The 23,236-nt window shown below is 44.2% G+C and overlaps 1 non-coding gene across 1 annotated transcript, besides 1 other annotated feature; it reads left to right on the top strand.

Annotated features, from left to right (window-relative positions):
• The first annotated feature begins 3,503 nt into the window (after nt 1-3,503).
• On the top strand, nt 3,504-3,577 carry trnH-GUG. Its single transcript has one exon. It is a non-coding gene; the product is annotated as a tRNA-His (tRNA).
• Nucleotides 3,578-7,907: 4,330 nt separating this feature from the next.
• Nucleotides 7,908-8,003: a sequence feature (chloroplast-like DNA).
• Nucleotides 8,004-23,236: the final 15,233 nt, after the last annotated feature.

Below are 23,236 nucleotides of genomic sequence, written 5' to 3'. Positions count from 1 at the left end.
CTTCTTGTGTCTGTTGACGAAGTAGCCGTCTAAGAGGTTCTTGTCGTTGAGTCAAGCTATTTATGAGAAATGTAGATATGTTATGAAATCAAGGTGGAAGGATAGCTCTTCATACTACACTGATATGGGAATCTGCCTCGACTGAGTAAGCTCAATCGGAAGAAGGGTGCTCCACCAGTCTCGTAACAAATAGAAAAGTCCCAGGTTCGGAAGAGAAAGTCTCTTAAATGAGGCACTCGCTCGCTCAGAGGTATTCAGTAAGGAGACAAAGAGTAGCTCGAACCTTCGTCTATTCTCAGAAGCAAGGTAATTATCTCTTCTTCGATCTTGAGAAAGAAAGTAGCTCATCCGTCTCATAGGAAGGAAGGGCTGTTTCAGTGAGGAATAGGTTTGGGATAGAACATACCATACCGACCGATAGGGTGCAGGTGCGAAGAAGACGTAGTTTACAAGGAGCTAGACTCCTACTATTCTAATCAGTTCGTGGGACCTCCAGCTAGAACTAGAAGGTAGACCCACTACGCGGTGCTCAGCAGCGAGAGAGGTTAGAATGGGTATAACGAATAGGATCGAGCTAAAGAAAGAGGTTAGAAGAAGCTGCTCTGGAAGAGGGATAAGCATATGTTTTCTGATCCTTTTCTACTTTCAGTGGATAGTCGGCATAAAAATGCAATTCTTTCTCCTAGGCTTTCGATAGGCTTTCCATGAGAGGAACTGAAACTGCCGATTTCCTGGTTTTTTTAGCATCAAAATGATTCTAAAGCGAGAAAAAAGAAGAAATAGTAGGGCGCTGGATACAGCTAACCCTAGGCCAGCGGGAGAAAGAGCCGCTGAGCTGTCCCGCTTGACCGACGAAAGGTAAGGAATTGAATGAATCTCTTTTAAGCACTAGGGATGAGGAAGACCTTTGAATTGGATCTTGCCGTTGTGGCTGCTGTCGCAGTTCTTCTTGAAAGAATCTTCTTCTATGAACGAGTAGGATAGCTCGAAGCAATAGGAAAGGGTGCAGGTCGAAGGACTTGTCCCAAAAGCCTAACTGATCCCTTAATAATCTTGCTTTCATCTCCCGGAACAGTTTCAGTCAATAAATCAAGAAATATGCCACGCGCCAATGCATGAATAAGGCATTCCTTCTGAAAGGTAATGAAACCGGCACTGCTAGCCTATGAGTGGGCGTCAACTTCCTTCTCTCGCATTCCTGCCTCTTCGATAATTCTTTGAACCTCTCTCCGCGCGGCTTAGTTTTCCTCGCCTGTCCCTGCCTTTCCTTCTTCATCCAATGCTCTTGGTGGGGACTTTCTGCCTTCTGCCTCTGAGCGCTTTCCTCTGTCTCCTCACTTTGTCTGACCCCTTTGCATCCTTCCTTTGCTTTGGTCTTTTACCCACGAACAGGGAGGATAGTGACTTTACCGGCAATTCAACCTCTTAACCCCACTACGCGGTTCATTGAGGGAGGAATCGAAGAAATCTACTTTTCCCTCCCCGGGGAAGTTTGAAGCCTTTCTTCTTTCTTAAAGAAAGAAGGTGTAATCATTCAAGTCAAAAACGTGGGAGTACATAAATCCATAAATAAGGTGAGGATCTGCCCGATCAAGGGATGAGGTCAACCTCCCTACCGATCTAGAAAATCAAGAGCCAAACCTCTGCGGTCAGTCCTTCGGACCAGATGAGTTGACTGAGGAATCAAGAAGAGCCACACCACAGAAAGGGATGCCTCTCGGTCGAGCAGCGGCACAAAACCCCCGAAGAGGTGAGACCAGATAGCGAATGCCAATTCCAGGGAGTAAAGAAAGAGCGCGCTCTCTCTGACGAAAGGCTTTGGAAAGGGGTTGACTCGTCCGAAGGCTCCATAAGACAGGGTTAATATGGATAGTCCGGAGGCTCAAAGAATGATCGGAGCAAAGAATATCTAAGAAAAGAAGAAAGGAGCGCAAGTCATGAACTCTATTTTAAAGAAGAGTCTGAAAGTCAATGAAAAGTTCAAGACCTATTATATCAAGAGCGGATGGACTTATTAGTTGAGATCAGAAGAAAGACAAAGTAGTTTAAGAGAAAGAGGTCTGAAATTCGATGAAAAATGTCTGCGAAGCGAAGGCGCAAAGAATATATAGAGGAGTTGAGTGATCTCTTTACCTTTCCTCTTTAGGTGACGGAGGTCAAAAAAGGAGTTCAGCCGTAAACTCAAAGTTGAGATTAGTTCTCAAAGTTCGGTTAATTACGGAAAGTCCGTAGTCCGGAGTCTGCAGTCCGCAGTCCTACGTCCGCAGGGCCAAAGAAAGGTCCAGGGTCCTACGTCCGCAGGGCCAAAGAAAGGTCCAGGTGATTTATCCGTAGGACCATCCGTAATTAACCGAAGTAGGACCATCCGTAATTAACCGAAGTAGGACCATCCATATGGAGGGAAGGAGGACTATCCATATGGAAAGAAGGGTCCAGGTTTCATAAGACTCCTTCTACGCGGTCTCGCAATATTCTTTGCGCCTAACGGAGGGATCAAAGAATATAATATTGAGAAGCAGTTGCTTAGGTTAGGACTCCCATTCGATCTCTCATCAGTCATGGAATCGGGAGATACCTCAGAACCGGCTCGAATAAGATGAATAGCATTCCATTCGACGATATTTCATCTTTGAGAGAAGTCTTACCTGCTGCTAACAAAGAACCGACAAAGGAAGTAAGGCACGGCCGGGACCCTTACAAGTAAGCAAGTAAAGAACCTCTAAAACCATCTTGCTTGTAAAAGATCTTTACAGCCCACCTTGACCCCGTAGTTAGGAGTTATTCCACTAAAAAAAAGACAAGATCCCAGGTTACGAAGTAAGGTCAGCTGGTTAAGGAAAGCCCACTACTTCAATCTTCTTTTCACCTTGTCTCGACCTAAATAAAGCTAACGAAATTCAAAGAATGAGACAGAAGACTTTTGCATTCTCCTGAACTTTTCATTGATCATTCTCTCTTCTTTTTCAAGAGTACGAAAGGCTCAAAGAATTTGAGAAGAGTCAGCTCTCCCGGAAAATGGGGAGAGGTTATGAAAGAGCTTAGCCGTTAATTAATTCATTAAGTAGTAGTAGTGAGGCGTCGGTACGGAGTTGCGTCAGCTGTAGATATAGACTAGGCGTCGGGTTTCTTCTTCTCTCCTTTTCTGGTCCTCCGGCGCAATTCAATATGCGACTTTGCGCCTTGTTCATTGAGGCGGTGCGGAGCCTTCCACTGTGGACCGAGACTAGGCAAAGGTAGAAGACCAAAGCTGAATCATAAACCTTGATTTCGCTACCCGGAATAGCGGAAATAGGTTCGTGTGGAGCTTCCAAATTCCTCTTTGCCCAAGTGTGAACAGCCTAACCTCTTTCTTTGAAGCTTTGCCAGGAAGCGGCCGACTTGTTGAAGCTTTGCTTCCCCTAATTCCAAAACACAAGAATAGACTTGCAAGGTATAGGAAAAAGCTTATCTTTTCTAGGGGTAAGGATCTGGATCCTATCTCGAGACTGAAAGCGGGGGTAGGGGCGGATGTAGCCAAGTGGATCAAGGCAGTGGATTGTGAATCCACCACGCGCGGGTTCAATCCCCGTCGTTCGCCCATCAATAAATGGACCATTTCTTACGGAGACAGAAGAGAAAGCACCTATCAAGCATTTTTTCTGCAAGTCATCTCGAGGCTTTCAAAGAAAGGCATCCAAGCAATTGCTATCCCATTTCAAGATAGAAAGCATAGATTCGCCTCGCCTACTTGCTTCAAGCACAAATGGAGATGCAATCCATCCCATTTCATTCTATTCTCTTTTTTTTGAAGACCTCACTCATCAGTCAGAGTCATAAAGTTCATAATTCATTCAATTCACCCCCCAAAATAGCAAGGTCCAGGCGCAATAAGACAGGTCCGAAGGACTATCCATTAGGGGATTTCGTAGATCCATTTCATTTCTTCTTTCTGAGAGTCAAAAGGACATGCCCTAGGAATGAAGCTGAACTTCGCTTCGATCATTCTTTCAGCTATACAAAGAATTTCCAGATCCTAAATAGTGGTCCTCCGGACTATCCATTAGAACGTCCTCTGTCCTCCGGACTTGTTTTTATCCATATTCCGGGAACACAATATCCCTGTCTTATTGAAGAATATCCAGCTCCCCCGTCACCTGTCCTACGTCCTCGCAATATTCTTTGCGCCTAGCCTTCGGACCTGTCTTATGGCACCGCTACGTGGGCTTAGTCTTGAGCCTGTGATCCTACGCCTCGCAAATTCTTTGCGCCTCAAATCCCCTTTCATTCCGCCTTTTTTTTCGCAATATTCTTTGCCGCACCGCATATTGAATTGCGCCTCCGGACAGACGGGTTAATATGGATAGTCCTTCGGACCTAGCATCTTGACCTTGATTTTTGGAGAACTTGTTTGCACGCACAATTGTCTGTATTTTTAGAAGAGGAATTTGCTTTGAGAAGATCTTTCCTACATTTTTCTTTGATTCTGGGGCGAGGTGGGGAATCAGTCAGTACGTACCCGGCACGGAGGTTGAGTCTCACTTTAGCTCTTGAGAAAGTCGTCCGCGTAGCCTTGCCTTCCCCTATCTCTGGTAAGGCAAAAAGGTCAATTTATGGATATGGATAAGAAGAAAAGGGAAATTCAGGGCTATTGGCTCATTCTTCCGATCAGCTACCCTGATAGGGGAAGTGCTAGGGTAGGGGAAGTGGGCCCGAGTCGCCCATACTTCTTTCTTCTTTGAAGAATGCAAATCAATTTGACTGAACTTTCGTTAAGGACTTGGGAATGGTCAAGAGATATTTATCCCGTAAGCGTCTGAAAGAACTTGCAAAAACTTCCTAACCTCATTCGAGCGGCTGATAACCAGTCCCATGAACAGAGAATGAAATACCGGAAACTTCTCGAAATCTTCTTCGAAAGTAGAAAGCCACTCCGTTTTAGAGTCCTTCTTCTTCTTTCTGGGAGTCCTCCGGACCGTCCTTCGCAAATTCTTTGCGCCTAACAGAGGGGGGAACCGATTCAACGTAATGAAACTCATCTGCACCCTTGTTTTTGAGCCTCAGTCGCAGCAAAGGGGTTAATATGGATTTCTGAATTAAGCTACTGAGGCCCAAAGTCAGAACTAAAAGCGGGAAGAACTGGTCCGAAGGACTATCCATTAGGGAATGTGAGAAGGCTAATATGGATTTTTCTGAGGATTTTCGGTTCATCTTTTTGAAATCAGACTTCGGACCACAGGTCCTCCGGTTCAAAGAAGATTTCCGAGACTTCCAGGTGCCAAGGCTCAATGCAGAATATTGCGGAGAAAAGAAAGATTAGACTTTCCAGTTCTTCCCGCTCCGTGGGCTTGGACTCGGAATTTCATTCTTTTTCTTTAGTGTCCACTTAAACTGACTGAACTTTCTTCTGAGGATAGGCTTTCTTCTTTCTGGGAGTCTCCTAAAGTAAAGGAGGTAAATCAAAAAAGAGGCATTCATCGGCTAGGGGAAAGGCTTTTTTTCGGAAATTCTTGGAAGTCAAGCCTATGGTCTCGAACGAGAACCGTATTCATCCCGCCCGCCTGAACATGAACGAGGGGACCTAGTCGGCAGAACGAAGTAAGCTCGCCTCGTGGTGGCATGAATCAGAGGAAGTGGCTCTCGCTGTGGCAGAACTTGCGGAAGTGAAAGCTGTTTGGGAGTCAATCAATAGTGAAATCAGGCAATCTTACGATCTAGCGATACGATCGATCTACTGACCAACTAAGCAAGATTGATCATTACGCAAAAATCAGGCTACTTCAACAAAAACATAAAAGAAAGCAGCATCTTCCGAAAGAGTTTCAAGAAAGGTAGGCGGAAAGGCTTCGATCTTGAGTCAGTGGCTTAGCTCTTTCTCTTTCATAGGTCTTCTTCGTATTCCGATCTTCTTCCATGAATTTAGCAAAGGGATCTTGAATGAGATCTTTCCCTAGTTTACTCGGTCTGAAGCAGCCCATAGGGTTAGGAATGGAAGAGCTTGACCAATATAGAGTAGGTCTGACGGGTCCCCTTGCTGCTGAGGCGGAAAGGCTTCGATCTTGAGTCTGAGTAGGCTTCTTTCGTTCTTTCTCTCTTTCATTCTCAGCCCACGGAGCGGTTATCAGCTTGACTCCGACGAGTTATTTGATTCCTGGCACTCGGATCGGAACTCTTATTATTAAGTAGGCCCACGGATTCAATATTCTTTTCACCTTGCTGCTGAGTTGGGAGAGTTGGGGAGCTAACTTCATGAGAGTAGGACTAGCCTCCAGGAAGAACTCTTAAGTAGGGCGCTCAAGAGGAAAGCGGATTGAGTAGGGTTCGGAGCGTAGTCATTCGACCTAGTCTACGAGGAAGCAGAACTGAGGAAGCTATCTTCCTCGTTATCCCGTAACTATAGAAGTCCAAAAAGGTAACTTCAAGAGACTGAGTCAGTCCTTTGATCCCTTGCCGAAGAAAGGAGAGAAGGAGCTCGAGGAGAGGATAAAGGAGCGTCAGAAACAAAGCCTACGGGCAATCAATGAACATCCATAAATCAGGGATCGGAATACAGAAAGAGAGAATGAAACTTCATGGCACTCGGAGCCGTAGCCATGTTCGCTCGGTAGCTGCAGGTTGAGTCTGAGTCAGTTTCAGAAGCTAGTAGGCTTGAGTAAGCAGAAGTAGTCTATCCTGGAAAGGCTATCATATGCTTAGTTCACGAGGGAAGAACCAGCCTCAAGCTTCTTAATTGAGCCTACAAGCGCTATCTTTCTCTTTCATTCTCTCTTTCCCTTCGTAGGACTAAGTTGGCAGCATAAGATCATTCATCAGAGTTCCAGTTCGTATGAGAAGGATAGGTTGCTAGGTAGGTATTAAGCTACTTTCCCAATACTGAGAGAGAGAGGGGCAAAGGAAGCTGCTATCACTCATCTTCTTACGGGAAGATCAGCCACTAAAAAAAAGGAAGAAAGCCTAGGCTTTCCTTCTTATTCCATATTAAGGACTCTTGATGGAATATGAACTTGATGCCTTTTCTGACTTGCTTCGCTTCTTCTCAAATTCTCAATATTCTCTCAACAATATCCCTGTCTTATGGCACCTACTCCGTCTTATTCCTTTTAGCTCCTCTTCTCTCTCATTCGATTCTGACTGAACTTTGGTATTTTTTAGGTTCTGACTTATTCCTTTTCTCTTTTCTTCTTCTGACTTTGGAGCATATTGATTCCCGCTTACATATTAAGCTGCGTAGGAGGGCTCGACTGAAAGGAGAGGAAAGGAGAGGATGAATGAAATTTTCGAAGGAGGAGGCTCAAAGAATCCCACTCCGCGGGATAGTCCGGAGGACAGGTGCCAAGGCTCAATGCAGAATATTGCGGTTTGCGTGAGGCTCAAAGAAGATTTCGAAATCCATATAGATCAATCAGATTCAGATGAGGCATGTCTTTTGGGTGAAAAATGGACTACCGCCTCAATGATTCTGGAGGGGTCAAATCTCCGAATGCTTTGGGTTCAAGCAAGAAAAGGGGTGAGGTAGGAGGCGCTCACTGACTTCTTTCGGCACAAGTAGTTGTGCTTTCATATCGTGATTCCAAGGCGCTAAAAGAAAGGCCTTTCACTCTATTTACAGGTCGAAACAAGTGAAGACACATGTCAATACCATTCTTTCTCGTTTTAAGCAAGCCAATTTGCCTTCTTTCTCATAACGTCACGAGCGATCCGATCTCAGGGATGAGGCATGAAAGCAGAGAAAAACTTCAAGCACCAGATTCAGCACGAGAAGAATCAAGATCGAAGCCGGATCTAGTTTCCGAACCTGGCTGGGAGGACCGACCCGACCGACCGGTGGGCTTTCTTCCCCTTTTTCCTGAGTTCTCTTTCACATAATGACCTTGAAAGCCGATGAAATATTCTTTGAACCTCGCCACTAAAACGAGTATTTCAATAAATCAATAAGTCAATAAATAGAGAAAGAAAGGCTATCGGAATCGAACCGATGACCATCGCATTACAAATGCGCGATACTCTAACCTCTGAGCTAAGCGGGCATTGGGACAAAAAGAAGATCTTCCGAAACCTTGTCAATATGAACCGCTCCGTGGGCATTTAGTGGAATAAGACTCGTCCTTCCGTCCGAAGGCGCAAAGAATATAGAATATTGACGAAAAGAAGCTCATTAACTCGAATGAAAGAATCATTATGATGTTCATTGTACTCCTTCATTGATTTTGAGATTGAAGACGGAGTGAAATAAAGAATAGACCTCTCTTTCTCCGGACCAGAAACCATAATCAAACTCTGTTCATTTCTTTTCCCTGTCCTAGGAGTTCTTCTTTCATTGCGTTTTCCCGGCTTTTTTGCTTCTTTTTCATACTTTTTCGAAGATTGATATTTAACGAAAATAGATCAATTTTGACTGATTTTTTGTCTTTTCTTGCTACTTCCTATGGGCAAAACCTAGCAAAATCATGGAATTCACTCCGTCAAAAAGACTAAAATCGATGTCTGAAATCTCCCATATTCACCTCTTTATTTTGCATTCCCATTTTTTTCTTCTTTCATTATCGTTAATGAGCTTCTTTTCTTTGCGCCTCCGGACCGTCGGCTGAATGATGAACTCAATTGCAATATTCTTTGCCCTGGGCAGTCGCTTCGCGCACCTGGTCCGAAGGACTGACCGCAGAGGTTAGAATACTTTATTTAGTGGAATACTTTTTCTCAATATTCTTTGAGCCGTCCGAAGGCAGGTTAATATGGTAATTATAAGGGGTCCAGGTGACCGGTCGAGCCCTTTCCTTTGTCTGACTACTTTGCTCTCTCTTTCTTCCTTCTCCTATTCCTGTCCTTCCTGCAGCTGTTAATGGAGAAGCATTGAGCAAGGCAAGGAGTCAAGACATTCTTAGCTAAAATCTCTGCCCGCTAAATCAAAATAAACGGAAATCCTCTTTGAACCTCCGCTCTGCATAGCAGTGCATTGAGGGAGCAGCTGTGGAGTTAGTAAAGGTATATGCTGGGCAGTTGGCAATACCACTAGGGAAGCTGATCAAGCATATCTTTTTGACGATGGGTTTCTAATGATGAAATCGGCCGAGAGGTATCCCTCCACCCTTCCTCCCTAACTAAGAGGAGGAGCGAAACCTTGCCGATCGACTTGGTATTCTCGACGAAGCCTATATATACCCACATAAAGTGGGGAGACCCGCAAGAAGGGAGAATGGCTAGGTTGATAGCTGGGAAAAGGCTCGTATTCAAAGACGTATCGCCGTCCCTGTACTTCATTCTTTCTTGATCTATGATATTCACCGAATGAAAAAAGAAATCAGTCTTTCGGCTTCAGTGTGACTCTTGGGTCTGGATAAGCGGGACCTCTTGGTTCGGGGGAAACCGGAGATCTTGGCTAAGAAAGCTAAGCAGGCAAGTACAGGACGGAGAAAATGCACAAGGACCGATAGGGAGAGAAGAGAAAGAGTTTGATCGGGAATGAGTCTTACCTTCAAGTACGTCGGCCTTAGGCTTATTTTCTCCTTTTCTTGTATACTATATTAGCAGTGTATACCATATGTTCTGTCTAAGAAAGTCAAGGTTGTTGATTTCTTCGGATTCTCTCCAGCAAGCGAGAGGAAGGAAGCCCACGCTATAGGAAGGGAAGTGAGTAGCTCTTCTGGAAAGGATCGGAAGGGAACCCCACGAAGCCCCCGCCACCATTATAATTCAAACTCTGCGGTCGGAGCCTTCAAGAATATCCCTGTCTTATGGCGCCTGAGGCGCATCAAAAAGAAGGTTTCAGATGACCTTGATTTTTCATCGCTCTTGTCTACTTTTGCCTTCGTCCTTATAATCATCTCCTTATTTCTTTATCTTCACATCTCGGAGTTCAAGAAAAAGCGTCGACCTAAGCTAAGCCTGGAGGTCGGAAGAGCAGGATCAGTTTCATAGTCAGTGGCACTGAAATCGCCAGCTCGCTAGGAGAGGGCTGAAATACCAGTATTTGTATTCAAGGAATATCTTAAGCATATGCGCACAGTACCCACCTTTTCATCATCATTTGATAAAAGCCCTCTTCTTTTTATTCATGTTCGGATTCATTCCTTTTGGAAAAGAGAGGAGGATTCTTTATTTATCATATCAGGCTTCCCCAGCCCGGCGGCTTTTCTCTTTCTTGCACTCATCAAATCCGCAATATTCTTTGCACCTTCTCAAATTCTTTGATCCTCGTCTTCTTCCTTTTCAGACTGGCCTTTCCTTTGACATCAAAAAGATTAGAAAGAAATGAGAAAAGTCGGCAAAGAAAATCAAAGGAATCTCCTTCTACCTCGAGGTTATGGAATAGCGAGACCTGTCCGAAGGACTCAAATAGGAAAGCGAAGCCTTAACCTATGGAATAAGACTCAGCCTATTCTCCGGAGCAGAAAAAAGCCTAGGAGCGGCCTAGTCTGAAAATCAAGAGAAAGCCCTTGTTCGCACTAGACTGAAATAAAGGAGTCCAAGATTCAATCAAAGTAGCTCGACCGCTCCGGAGGAGTAGAACAGAGGGTATTCAATATTCGGCGGGATAGGAAGGAGGAGGACGTAAGAGTAGAGGATGAGAGGGTCGGCGGCTAGGCAATCCCTCTCTCTTTCTTGTCCGATAGTAATCTTTGGAATAGTCTTGATAAAAGATCAAATCCGGCACACCCAGCAGTCTGATTAATTCCTTCCTGGGGTGGTGGGTACGGGGTTCCTTCCCCATGAGCAGTCCCAATATTCCTTCCTGGGTCCGGGCGCCAATAGCAGTCCGAGCAGAGAGCTAACCTTAGATGGGATGCATTTGAATAAAAGAAGGAACTCAACCGAAGAACTAGAATTCTTCAATTCAATCTTCTTTGAACCTCCCGCGTAGTGGGAATTGAACCGCTCCGTGGGTCGTTTTAGTTCCATTAATCAGTCCTTCGCCTTAGGACGAAGATTCTAGGAATCAATATATAAAGAATCTCTCAAAAATCTCCCTGTCTTATGGCACCGCTACGTGGGCTTACTCCGTGGGTCGCAAAGTTCATTTCTAGGCGGAGGACCTCACAATATCCCTGTCTTATGGAGCCTTGTCTCTGCGCGAACATTCTTTTTCATAGTCGAATAAAAGATCAAAAGAGAAAGAGATAATCATCTATGAAGAAGAACTCATTCTCAAGCTCTTCTCTTTCTCTCTCTTCTCAATGAATTCAGCCTTCGAACCTGCGAAAGTGCTCAAGATTATTTAAGATAGAATAATGAAATAGTAGTTTCTCAAGCTCTTATTAAAGATATAAGTCGTTTATTACCACATTCCGAAAGAGATCATGAAAGAGAAATGAATGAAATATTCCCAATCCGGGTGAAGGACTAATCAAATGAGTTCAAAGAGAAGAAGAGCTCATTTGCAGAAAAGAATGAGCTTATGAGCTGGAGATGGAAGAGCGAAGAAGATAGGAGGCCGAGCCAAGAGTCATCAAGAAGCCGCCGGATCCCAAAAAGAAAGGTCTAGATGAAAAGGAAGAAAAGGAAAAGGCTGAGTCTGCTGTCCCAGTCAAGCCTAAGACCTAGTTGAATGAATCTTGAAGGGTGCCTGATTTACCTATTAGGTAGTAGTAGTCTTGCTTTCATTGTATTCCCCATATAGGAAGGAAGTCCAGCCTAGGGTTAGGTGCTTTTTCCTTATTCAGCCCACGGAGCGGAGCGGACGAGTCCTTTCATGAATCAGAGTTGCTACAGAAGATCGACTGACTCGGTCCTATGATCCTACTCTACACCGCGGAGAAATCAAGCGGAAATCTTCTTTCTCACGCAACTCGATAATTCTTTGAGCCCTCCCCCAGTGCAAAGAATATTGCGAAGACCGCGTAGAAGGAGTCTTATGAAACCTGGACCCTTCTTTCCATGTCCTACGGATAAATCCTCCGGACTATCCATTAGAAGCGCCTCCGGACTATTAGAAGGGCTGACTTTGCACCTAACTCGGTCGAGATATTTTGACCTATCTCTAAAAGGCGGAGAAATTGCAATCCCCTTTATTTGACTAACCTCCTCAGAAGAACTGGTCTCGTAAGACGCCGGTGTTTACGGACTAAGTCCTAATCTCCTAATGCCTTCGGATCCTTCTAATTCCTCTTGTTTTCATCGGAGTGGTTCTTGAATAATATGACTTAATGAAAAAAGGAAAAGAAAGGTTCGGTAAAACTCTCGGGGAGAGGGATGAAATAGCGAGACCGTAGGGAGAGGGATCTCTTTCAGTTTCATCCCCCCCAGCCTAATCTAAGACGAGTAAATCAATGAAGAAATAAGCCAGGCGAGAGGCGTGAGGATCGAGCGCATAAAGGTAGGCCCGATTCCCCCCCTCTCTGTATTGATGGGTAAGCTTCGGAGATGATGAGAAAATGGACCATTGAAAGTCAAGAGAAAGAGCTAAAACCGGAAGAAGGACTTCCGCCACTGCCTCAAGATCAGGTCGCGTGGACTCATCCCACCGCCTCGCTGATCATTCATTCTCATTCCGAGAGTTCTTATTCATCTTTCTTTTCCGACGAATGGGGCCTAAGGAAAGAGAGAGGGACTGGATCTGGCTGGGTGTGGAGGGGATTGGGGAGTTTGTCCCTGCTATTTCATCCCTTGTTCCATTTCTTCTCGTTCAGAGAAATCAATAGAATAGAAGCTTTTCATCCGAGTTTGCAACCGAAAGGACTGATAGTTCATCCGCAACAACTAATTCAAGGGGTGCCCCTGTTCATATTGATGAAAATCATAGAAAGGAATGAAATAAGTTGATATTTACAAGTAATATAATAAATAAGGCGTGCGAATGTGCGAGAAATAGTGGTTGATCTAATATTCAAGTGCCTTTATCCTTCGTCTGATAATAGAAAACCTTTGAAACCTACTAAAGCGCAACTTCTAAATTCTCAAATTCCCAAGAATATCCCGTCCGAAGGACTATCCGGAGGTTCAAAGAATATTGACTAGACTTCCAGGTGCCATAAGACAGGGATATTGTTGAGAGGCGAGAGACAAGCCCACGTAGCGGGAAGAATGGATATTGTAGAGCGGTCTCGCAATATTCTTTGCTCCTACAACTTCGGATATTGATGGTGACTATTCGCTATTCTAAAAGAAGCGAAGCGCATGAAATGGAGAGAGAAAGAAAGGAGCGCAAAGAAAGGAATCCGGAGTCCTTCTACGCCTCCTACGCGGCAAGGAATAAGACTCTGTAGGAGCCGTAGGAGAAGTCCTTCTACGTCCAAAGGAGCGGGAAAAGAACCCATTTTTTGACTCACTATTCATGAAATTACTCTAGTTTGAATTCCGTTTTCCCCGTAAATAGGCACGATAGGGATCCCTAAAAGGGGACATCCGGAGTCATGAGATGACGCATTATCTCTTTCGACTAGAGTTGTCCGAGCTGCTTCCCCGTATTAACATCAAAAAACTATAGAAAGGTAGGGATCCGGATAGGGTAGAGTAATCGTCAGAGTTCCGATAGGGAAAGGAGAGGGTCTGATTCTTATTATCCACTTAGTTTCCAAAGTATGAATATGCTCGACGGGAAGAAGTACTTTAAGTGGAGAACCGGAATTGAAGGAAGCAGGCGATATCAGTCAAGAGTTCTGGTAGATCTTCGGAGTTCAAACCCACCGGGTCGGTTGGGAAGCAGCTCTTCCAGGGGAATCAGAATCAGTAGTCAGAGGAGAGTCATCAGTCGATCTTGTGCCAGTCCCCCCAGTGCCGGCAGAGGCGGACAGGTTCGGGTCGGTCGGCTGAGGGTCTAGGGTCTGTTGAATTAGAGGCTCAAAGACGCAATATTCTTTGCGCCTCCGTCAAATAAGAAGCTGGAGGCTGGGTAAGGACGAGTGCAAAGAAGACTCCTTCGGAGCGGTTTCAGCGGTAGCTCTTTCAGTTCTTGTTCCCGAAGTAGCTGCTTTAGCTGAGGATGAAATGCGAGACCAAAGGTGCGAAGCAACTCTTATGTTAAGGAGAGAGAAGAGGAAGTAATATAATAGCTGTCCTTGGTGAAGTAGCAAAGCTTATATTAGATTTTCATCTCGTTAATGAACTCAATTAATTCTAGAAAGAAGAAAGCAAACAAAGATTCCCAATGAACTATGTAGCTCATCCGTCGAATAGGAAGGAAGATCATGAGTTGGATCCGCTCTAATACAATGAACTCATATTCCCCCATTATATCATAGATAGAGGTATTCTACGCCCGAGCAACCCCACCTCTTTCATCCCTTGAAGTTCTTCCATTCATTGCCCCACTCCGCGGTAACTGAAAGCAAGAAGAGTCCGCGATACGGGAGTCCTGCTGAATAACTCTTCTTTCGTTATGCTGCTTGACCACTGTTGACTCGGAAGAACTCCAAAGGATATGCTTAACCATAAATTAATAAGTGAAGTAGGCTACGCTACGACGGAGAGAAGTCACCGCCGGGGGCTAGTTATAAGGAGAGATCAATAAGGATAGGAAGCTGCATGGCTCCTTCTACGGCCCTCAATGAAAAGCTCCCGTAAAAGAGGAGAGTGGCTGAGTCACTGAAAGAGTAAGCGATCGATGAATAGAGTCAGAGAAAGAGAGTTGGACCAAGGGCGAACTATGATGATTCTGATTTAGTTGGGTCCCCCGTTGCAGGAGTAGCAGTCGGTTGCAGTTGATGAGAAAAGAATATTGAGAACCCACGGAGCGGTGCAAAGAATATATAGTAGGATAGGCTTTCCTTCTTTAAGTTGAGATAAGAAGCGAGACGGATCAAAATTCAATTCTCCCAATAACATCGATCAGAATCAGACTGAAAATTCTTTGAACCTTCTTCATTGATCTCTTTAAAGCTCTTCTGATAATAGAAACTTTGAAACCTACTAAGAATCAAGAAAGCGCAACTTCTATTTTGATGGATCTCGACCGTCCGGTTTAGAGTCCTTCGGACGTCCTCAGTCCTTTCCATTAGGTCCACTAGAATGAACCGAAGGCGCCATAAGACAGGTCCGAAGGACTATCCATTAGGGAATATTAACTTCTTCTCTTTTTTATGATTATGACTTAATTTAATTAGTCTTCGATGAAATTTCTAAGGGACTGGAAGTGCAAGATGGGGTCCCCTGAACCTGAAAACAAGGGTGCGTGCGGAGGCAAAGAAAGCCTTCTACTTGATCGGAAGTTTCTTTCTCAGTTGTAGTTGTTCTTGCCGTTCGTAGGTCACTATTCCTTTCATCAAGTCTGAGTTGAGAAGTAGACTTGGGTGCGGCTGGTCGGATTAGTAGCTAGCAGCTTGACCTAGTAGGATCAGTATGAATACGAGATCAATCGGCAGCTCGACCTGTCAATATTCTTAGCACCTTGCCGCTCGACTTAAGAGGAGAGGTTCTTGCTCGAGCTAAGCCTTTCGTGGAAGAAAACTCCTGTCAAATTAGGCTCGACTCTGAAGGAGAAAAAGGGCTTGAATTAGAAAGAGTACCTCGGGACCGCTCCGTCTTCCTTATTTATGCTTTCATGCTAGGTGCTTAGCAGTTCTACCCCGATATTAGATAAAGTCTTCTGCGGAAGCTCAAAGAAAGAAGAGTCTGGTCGTCATAAGCAGCGAGACTTCCAGTAGTTGCAGCAGCAGTTGCCCTTGTTCATTGACTTTCATGCCTTATTGCCTAAGCTTATCTATCCTCAATCCCCTAATAGTCCTTCTTCGCAAATTCTTTGCGCCATCAAAGAAAGGTCCAGGGTCCGGAGTCCGCAGTCCGCAGGGCCAAAGAAAGGTCCAGGTGATTTATCCGTAGGACCATCCATATGGGCCAAAGAAAGGTCCAGGTGATTTATCCGTAGGACCATCCGTAATTAACCGAAGTAGTCCGGAGTCCGGAGTCCGCAGGATTTATCCGTAGGACTATCCATTAGAAGTAGTCCGGAGGATTTATCCGTAGGACCATCCGTAATTAACCGAAGTAGGACCATCCGTAATTAACCGAAGTAGGACTCTCAAAGAAAAGGCAGGCAATTCATTCATTGTCCTAGGCTTTCCTCTTTCATTGCTTAACACATGCAAGTCGGTATTCAAACCTTTTTCCTACGTTTTGAGTACCTTTTGAGTACTTTTACGGACAGGTCGCTATTGCCTTGAGTCCTTTTCCTCGCTAACTAATAGGGCTAACTAAGAGGTCCGGCCTAAGGTCCGGCTTTTCCATCTTTCAGGGATATCGATCCATACATCCGGCTGCCTTGTTCTTCTTTTTTCGCCTTCATACTTTGATTTTGCTTTTTCTTCATACTTTTGGGGGATAGGGGTGTATTTACTCAGCTCCTTGAAGGGAGCTTCGGTTTAGCTAGGAGTCAGCCGAAGTTGATCAATATTCTTTTCACATCTGCTTCCTTTTATTTTGTTGATTGCTAGAACTTACTATAACCATCATGAAAGGAGGAGACACTTCACGGATTCTCCGACATGAAAAATATATCCCAGAATACGGTGAGGAAATGAAAGGCCAATTGAGAACTTATAGTTTAGTTCACGGATCAGGGTGGATATATCCTGGGAGAAATATAGAACAACAAATTCCATTGTGGGTCCTTAGAAAGAACTTGTGGGTTCTGTTGGTGGTCGGGGAAGCTTGGAAGTAGGGTCGGTCAGGTTCTAGGGGAAATATATCCCTGTACATTGTGGCTCCTTTAGGTAAATGAAATGACAATTTAGAACTTCTAGTTGGTGGGGATCAGGGAAATCTAAGGGTCAGGGTGGATATATCCTATATCTACGGTTGCTTCTTTAGGACTCTCTTTAAATATATCCCCGTACACGGTTGGTCCTTTAGGTAAATGAAATGACAATTTAGAACTTCTAGTTGGTGGTCTGGTTGGGGGATAAATACCTGGGATGTAGGGTCAGGGATGCTAATAAGGCAAAGGGGAACCTGGGGGTGGGAAATTTCAGAGATATGGCCAGGCATGCTTAACACAAATATATGGATAGTCGGGGATTTTGAGAAAGAGGGTAGATAGGTGGGGGGATGAAGTCGTAGTCAGTTTCATCAGTACGGGAAGGCGATCAAGGGAAGAAGGAGGAGAGGAGGAACCCTCAAAGACTGTGAACCTAATAGGAAAAGAAGAATGCGGTGGGGGAATTAGAGGGTTAGGAGAAGAAATGCCACCCAACAATTATCTACGATAATTGATATAATTTAGTTATAAGACAACCAAATCATTGTGTCTTTTTTGGTTGTGAGGAATGGGAGTAAACAAAGAATAATATGAAAATGAGTTACCAATATAAGTAGATTTGTTTTCATTAGATTGTCTCGCTCTGATAACAGTGAAGTGCTTTCACCTCAGGAAATTGCGCTACGTATTGAGAACACGCTCCGTTGCGTGTCTATTATCATTTTTTTCAGAAAGGAAGGTAGCATCCATTACTCAGTAGCCGTCAATACGGCGGGTAGGCATACTTCCGTTAGTTTGATCCGAAAGGCTTTTTATGATTGGGATCAATGTGATCTTTCTTTTCCTAAGACATGGCGTACCGTGTGTGCTCACATTCTGAGTGTTGATAAGAGACCTTTGGGGTCAGTTTTCTCTGCAAGATATCATAGATGAGGCTAATGCTGTTGCAAAGAAAAAAAAATGGCTAATCAACGAAAGACTATCTCTCAGAAGATGACGGACTGCGCGGAGTGGTCCGAGGCGCAAAGAATATTGCGAAGAGCTAGTGAAGCTACTCTTGGGTTCTCAAAAATACACATCTATAAAGGATAAGTGGAATTCTATCCAAAAAGATAAAAAGCTCAGAGAAATGAGGCTAGCTGAGAACATTATTTCATATCTTGATCAAAAGGGGTGGCCCGAGGTGTACAGTCCCGAGGAATTGAATGAAAAATATTATGTCCTGGACTGGCTGGCTGTAAACTTAGTTGGGGATAGGCCCCTGGAGACGAAGGAGCTCTACCTCTACGGGGGTCCAGACTGCCAAGGGTTACTTCTTCTTGAGATGCTATCTAAGGTCTTACCTATTGTCCGGGGTACCGATAAAATGAGAAAACGGGACTATGACAAATGTGATCTATCATCACAGATATTGATTGTTGAGAATTCTGGGTTCTGTTGGGGGTGGAGACAAGATGGTAAATCACTGAGTAAACGATTATTCAGTCTTCTTGATCTTCTGGATTGGAAGAAAAAACATAAGGTTAATATTCCACTAATTATGATAGGTGATCATCTACCTACAAGCTTCAGAGTCCATGACACTCCATGGGCAGAAATGCTGATGCCTTTAAAGCTCTTTTCCAACTTTCCTCAGTTGAGTGAAGACCGGGTGATCGCAACGTTCTGGAACGCTTTTGTTACAAGAGCATGTACGCGGGACCTCATGGGGAATCCTGCCATTTCCTACAATTCTATTAGAGTAGAGAATTACATTCTTCATTCTCTCAATGATTGTTTTCAAAATTCTAGGGGATCCCTATATGAGAGGATCAAAGATCTCTTCTTTCCTAAGGAGAGGGATTGTTTTGACCCCTGCTCGAGATCAGAAGGGAGAAGAATTCTATTATCCTTCCAGTTAGGAGGTCTAATAACCCGGGAGACAATCCCCCTTATATCTCTATAAGATATGAGCAGGTCACCCAGGCTGGGTTGAATCTACTCAACTTCGCGGTCATACCAGTGAAAACTCCGCCACAACGACAGGAAGAGCCCCAAAGCTTCCGACATCTTTCTACTTAATAGGCGAGATGAAAGCCACATTAGGCCATGTGGCCTATATATCTTCTTTACTACAATGGGGATAGAGCCTCGTAAACTCGGCTCCCTTTAAACATCAGAATTGTTCTGCCCCCCAAGAAGAAAAAAGAAGAAGCGTTCTTCCAAGAGGAGAAAGGAATACATAGCTTTTTCCGAGGATACCAGGAGATTCCGCCCAAAGAATGGCGAGATCTCATCATAAGACACCCAGACGATTACTATTAGTAGCCTTTAGCTGCCGAGGGCTTGAATTGAGCCAGCTATTTTGGTTACCGAGTCAGACGCAATATTCTTTGCGCCTTCAGCATAATCTATTCTTTTCTTTGCGCCTTCAGCCGTAAACGACTTTTCTTTCTCTGGATCTCCGGAGCGTAGCGGACAGCCGTCAACTACTTGATAGTTATCCTATCCTTTCTTTCGGAGGATTTGTAAACTCGAAATCTGAAAAGAGCCTTTCTTTCGAGCAATATTCTTTGCGCCTCCTGTATTGAACTACTTTCTTTCTCGGAAGCGTAGCGTAGCGGACACAGCCGTCAACTACTTTCTAGTTATCCTATCTTTCTCCTACGCCGCGCAATATTCTTTGCGCCTTCGGACCTGTCTTATGGCACAAAAGTCAATCAAAGAAAATCAGTTCATTAACGATAATGAAAGAAGCTCAAAAAGAATCTGCTAGATTTCAGATGAATCCGCGGAGGGAAATGCTAGGTTTTGGGCCTATAAAGTAGCAAGAAATCATGAAAAATCTGTCAAAATTAGACAATTATCGTTATTTATCCATATGAGAAAAACTATGAAAAAGAAGCAAAAAAGCCGGGAAAACGCAATTCATTCATTGTCCTAGGACAGGGAAAAGAAATGCCAATGGAGAACTTCTAGTTTGTGTTCCGGATACTGAGAGGTCTATTCTTTATTTCACTCCAGGTTATTCAAGAAGAATTATTCTTTCATTATCGTTAATGAGCTGATTTTCTTTGATTGACTTTCATTATTCAACTACTGTCCGTTACGCTACGGCTCCGCCTCCGCTCCGGGGTAGCTATCTTTCCAAGCGGATTCTCAAAAAGATAGAGTCGCTACGCTCCGTGGGCGCCTTGCCTCAAACTTCCTGAAACCCAGCCCCAAGACTCGTGAACTCAGTTCCGAGATCTCTATGGTCGATTTCTCTCAGAATAGCTCTTTCCTAGTCTATTTCATACCAACTCTTCCTACTAATTTGGAAGCAGAAGTATGGAATTAACAAGTCCAAGGAGTCCTCCGGCGCAATGAAATATGCGACTTTGCGCCTTTGTTTTTGGACGGCTCTTCCCCGTCCGTCCCTTCTCAATTAGATTCAGCCTTCCTTCAGTCGACGAACTCAATATTCTTTGAGCCTCAACCATACCCTTCATCAAATGGTCTTTTCACTAATCCGACCAGGACTGAGAGCGAACTCATATGATTTAGTTGGATTTGAGATGATTTACGCTCGCCTATAGCCGAGTGGGTTTTGTGCATTTTGACTAATATAGAAAAAGCATTGATCCCACGGAGCGGTTCAAGGATTCCTTCCCGGAATCGGGAAAGCCATTGAATTCGGATTCAAAGAAAAAGAAGAGGCGGGATGGGGAAAAGAAAGTAGAGCACAGGTCTTCTTTCTCTCTCTCCCTATCTATTCTATAGGATGAGGAGACCTGGATCGATGGAATTGATAAGACTGCCCACTACGCTCCGTGCAAATTGGAAGGAGAGGTTCTCAGCGGAGGTCGGTCTCTTTCTTCAGTCTCCCTTGAATAAGAGGTTGACTCATTCTCTCTTGTCTACGCCAAAGATGATAAGAAGGTTGTGCTCTCCCACCGATCCAGATACCGAAATACCGAAAGCAAGAGGAGCGAGAAGGAAGAGGAAGACTAAGGGAGACCTGAAGGGTGCGGCAGAGTATCAAGCGATGGAAAAGAAGAAGTTCATATGGATAAATCAGTCAAGACGAATATTTCATTCATCCTCAGTCGCAGCAAAGGGGTTAATATGTCAGTCAGCAATATTCTTTGCACCTTGCACTCCTTAATAGAAAGCCGCACCTTCCAGTCTAGTCAATATTCTTTTCACCTCCGGACTATCCATATTTTTCGGAGCAAAGATCATTGCGTGAGAAAGATTAGACTTGATGTAATTGAACCGCTCCTCTTGAGTCTGATTCCAATAATATCTGTCTTAAACCGCTCCGAAGGACTATGAATCACGCAATATTCTTTGCGCCGAAAATCAATAACTTTGCGACTGAGGACGGATTCGTCCATTCATTCTTTGCCTTTTCCCTAGGCTTTCCTTTTATATCTTCCTGCTTTCGATTTATGTATGGTATGGAACTCAATCCTCTTTATTCCATTAATTGGATTTTGACAGCGAGAAAAGAGGGATATTGTTGGGGAGCGGGAATGAATTTTCGCATTCAAAAAGGTCAAAGCAAGTCTTCTTTATTTATGCCGAAACTCTCTTTAGTCGGGTCGCCAGACTGAGTCCAGTCCGCTCGAGCCATTTAAGAAGGAGAAGAGAATGCTCCGTTCTCAATGAACTTGGATTGTATCGGTTGATTTAGCTGTATCAGAAAGATTATCAGCTAGGAAGCGGCCCTTGTCCCCTACGACCTGATCTCGGTTTATGCGCTCTCCCGTAAATTAGAATACGAGAGGAAAGTGGTAAGACCAAGAATTCCGCTTTTTCCGCAGAGCAAGTGGGGAGAGGTAGGTTCATTCTATTCTGTATTGAAGCAGAGCCTGGTCCTCGATCTTTCCCTTTAGCCTCACGCCTGAATTTGTAGTGGTTCATTGACCTTCTTCCCCGGGTTTCCATTCCTTTTCACATTGCATTTGCAAAAAGAAAGGGAAGGTCTAGCTTTATTAGTCAATCCAAGTACAAAGAGTGAAATGAATGCTTTAGGCCAATCCATTAATATTTAATCTTTCTCATTCAAGAACTCGGGAACAAGGAATCCAAGACTGGGTCTCGCATTCCAGCCTCAAGAGAGAGAAAGATCTCTTCTTTATCTCGATCACTGTGGGGTTTCCCGTGTAGTGGGGCTTCTAGATAGAGCTTCGTCTTCCCCTTGTTCATTGAGGCGGTATAAGTCGGCTCATAAGTGCTTTGAAATAGATTCTAATTCAAACTCCGTGGTCGGCTAATAAGTTTGGCTTTCTCTTTCTTCCTTTTCATACTCATCCTTATCATTCCCTTTCATCCTTTCGTTGATTTTCTTATGTTCGAATTCCACTAAATCTTCTTGTGCTACTGCCTTCTCAGTCCCATTCTTCTGGAGACAGACCCACGGAGCGGGAAAGAGAGAATACAGCCCGATGCCCCTTCCACTCGGTAAAGCCGGTCTCTCCGCAATATTCTTTGCACCTCAACCGAAGAGAAAAGCTTCCACTGGGACCTTGAAGCCGCAACTGTAGAAACTCAGTCTTCCCCATCTTTTTCTTAGTATGTGGGATCTCTTCTTTCGCCTATCTGGCTCCCGATCGAGCTACTTTAAGCCTCTGACCTTGGCCCCTCTCCGCCTTCTACCCGCTGCCTATGGAAAGACTGATTCATTGATCGTCGATCCTAAGACTTTTTCATGAAAGAGAGTACTCACCTCTACAACTAAGTCAAGCCTATGAATACCTTCCCCGCTACGTGGGGGTCGTCTTCTTTGTCTGACTCATACGAAATGGAAGAAGGAAAGGCTAGCCCTCTGTCCGGCCGATCCTGTACTCTGTAACTCGTCTACTCGGGTTAGCAGCTGAGCTCTATATCCTATATTCTGAATGAAGAGTGTGATAGCTTCCTATGGGGCAAAAGTCATGAAATCTGGCTCCTTCTCATATTAAAGAGTTCAAGCAATACAATATAACTCATAACCATACTTTCGTTATAGCTTGAGCTTTCCTAAACCTTTCAGAGAGTTCGAGATCCCTTTCTATCCCGCCGGACGTTTACCGGCATCTCCTTGTCCGCAGTCCAGTAGTGGAGAGCTCTATTGGGCTAGGTTTTTCAAACTTCTTTTTTTCTGGAATCAAGAGAGAGAAAGCAATCAAAAAAGTTAAGACGAGCTATATACTCAGCTGGACGCTTTATTTAGGAGGTTAGAATATCGATTTGATTACGATAGTTAGTAGCTCGACCAAAGAAAGGAATAGGTCTTTAGTCTCGAGACTCCCACTCCGCGGTATGAGCTAACCAAAGGGACGAATACGACTTCTCAGTCTCGGACGAATAAATAAGTACTCAAAGCATCCTTGAGTATAAGAAGAATGAGTGGTCCACACATAGGTCTTGTGAGTATGAGATGCCCCTTGTTCATTGAGGCGGTTGCTCCACCTGTTGAAGAAAAGTAGACTCAGTATCAAGTATCAGTTTCTAGAGTCAGAGAAAAGAAAGAGGATTCGTCTTGAATGAGTGAGTACCAACCACATTTAAGTACTTTCGTCTTTATTTTAGGAAATAAGAAGATGAAAAGAAAGATTTTTGACAGGGAGGAAGAATGAAAAGTTCAAAGAAGAAGAAACTATGGAAGGTTTTATTCATAATCGGATATAA

Source organism: Cucumis sativus (assembly GCF_000004075.3).
Source record: "Cucumis sativus mitochondrion chromosome 1, complete sequence".
Lineage (NCBI taxonomy): Eukaryota > Viridiplantae > Streptophyta > Magnoliopsida > Cucurbitales > Cucurbitaceae > Cucumis > Cucumis sativus.
The sequence above is the reverse complement of the archived record's forward strand: the minus strand, read 5'-3'. Positions and strand labels throughout refer to the sequence as shown.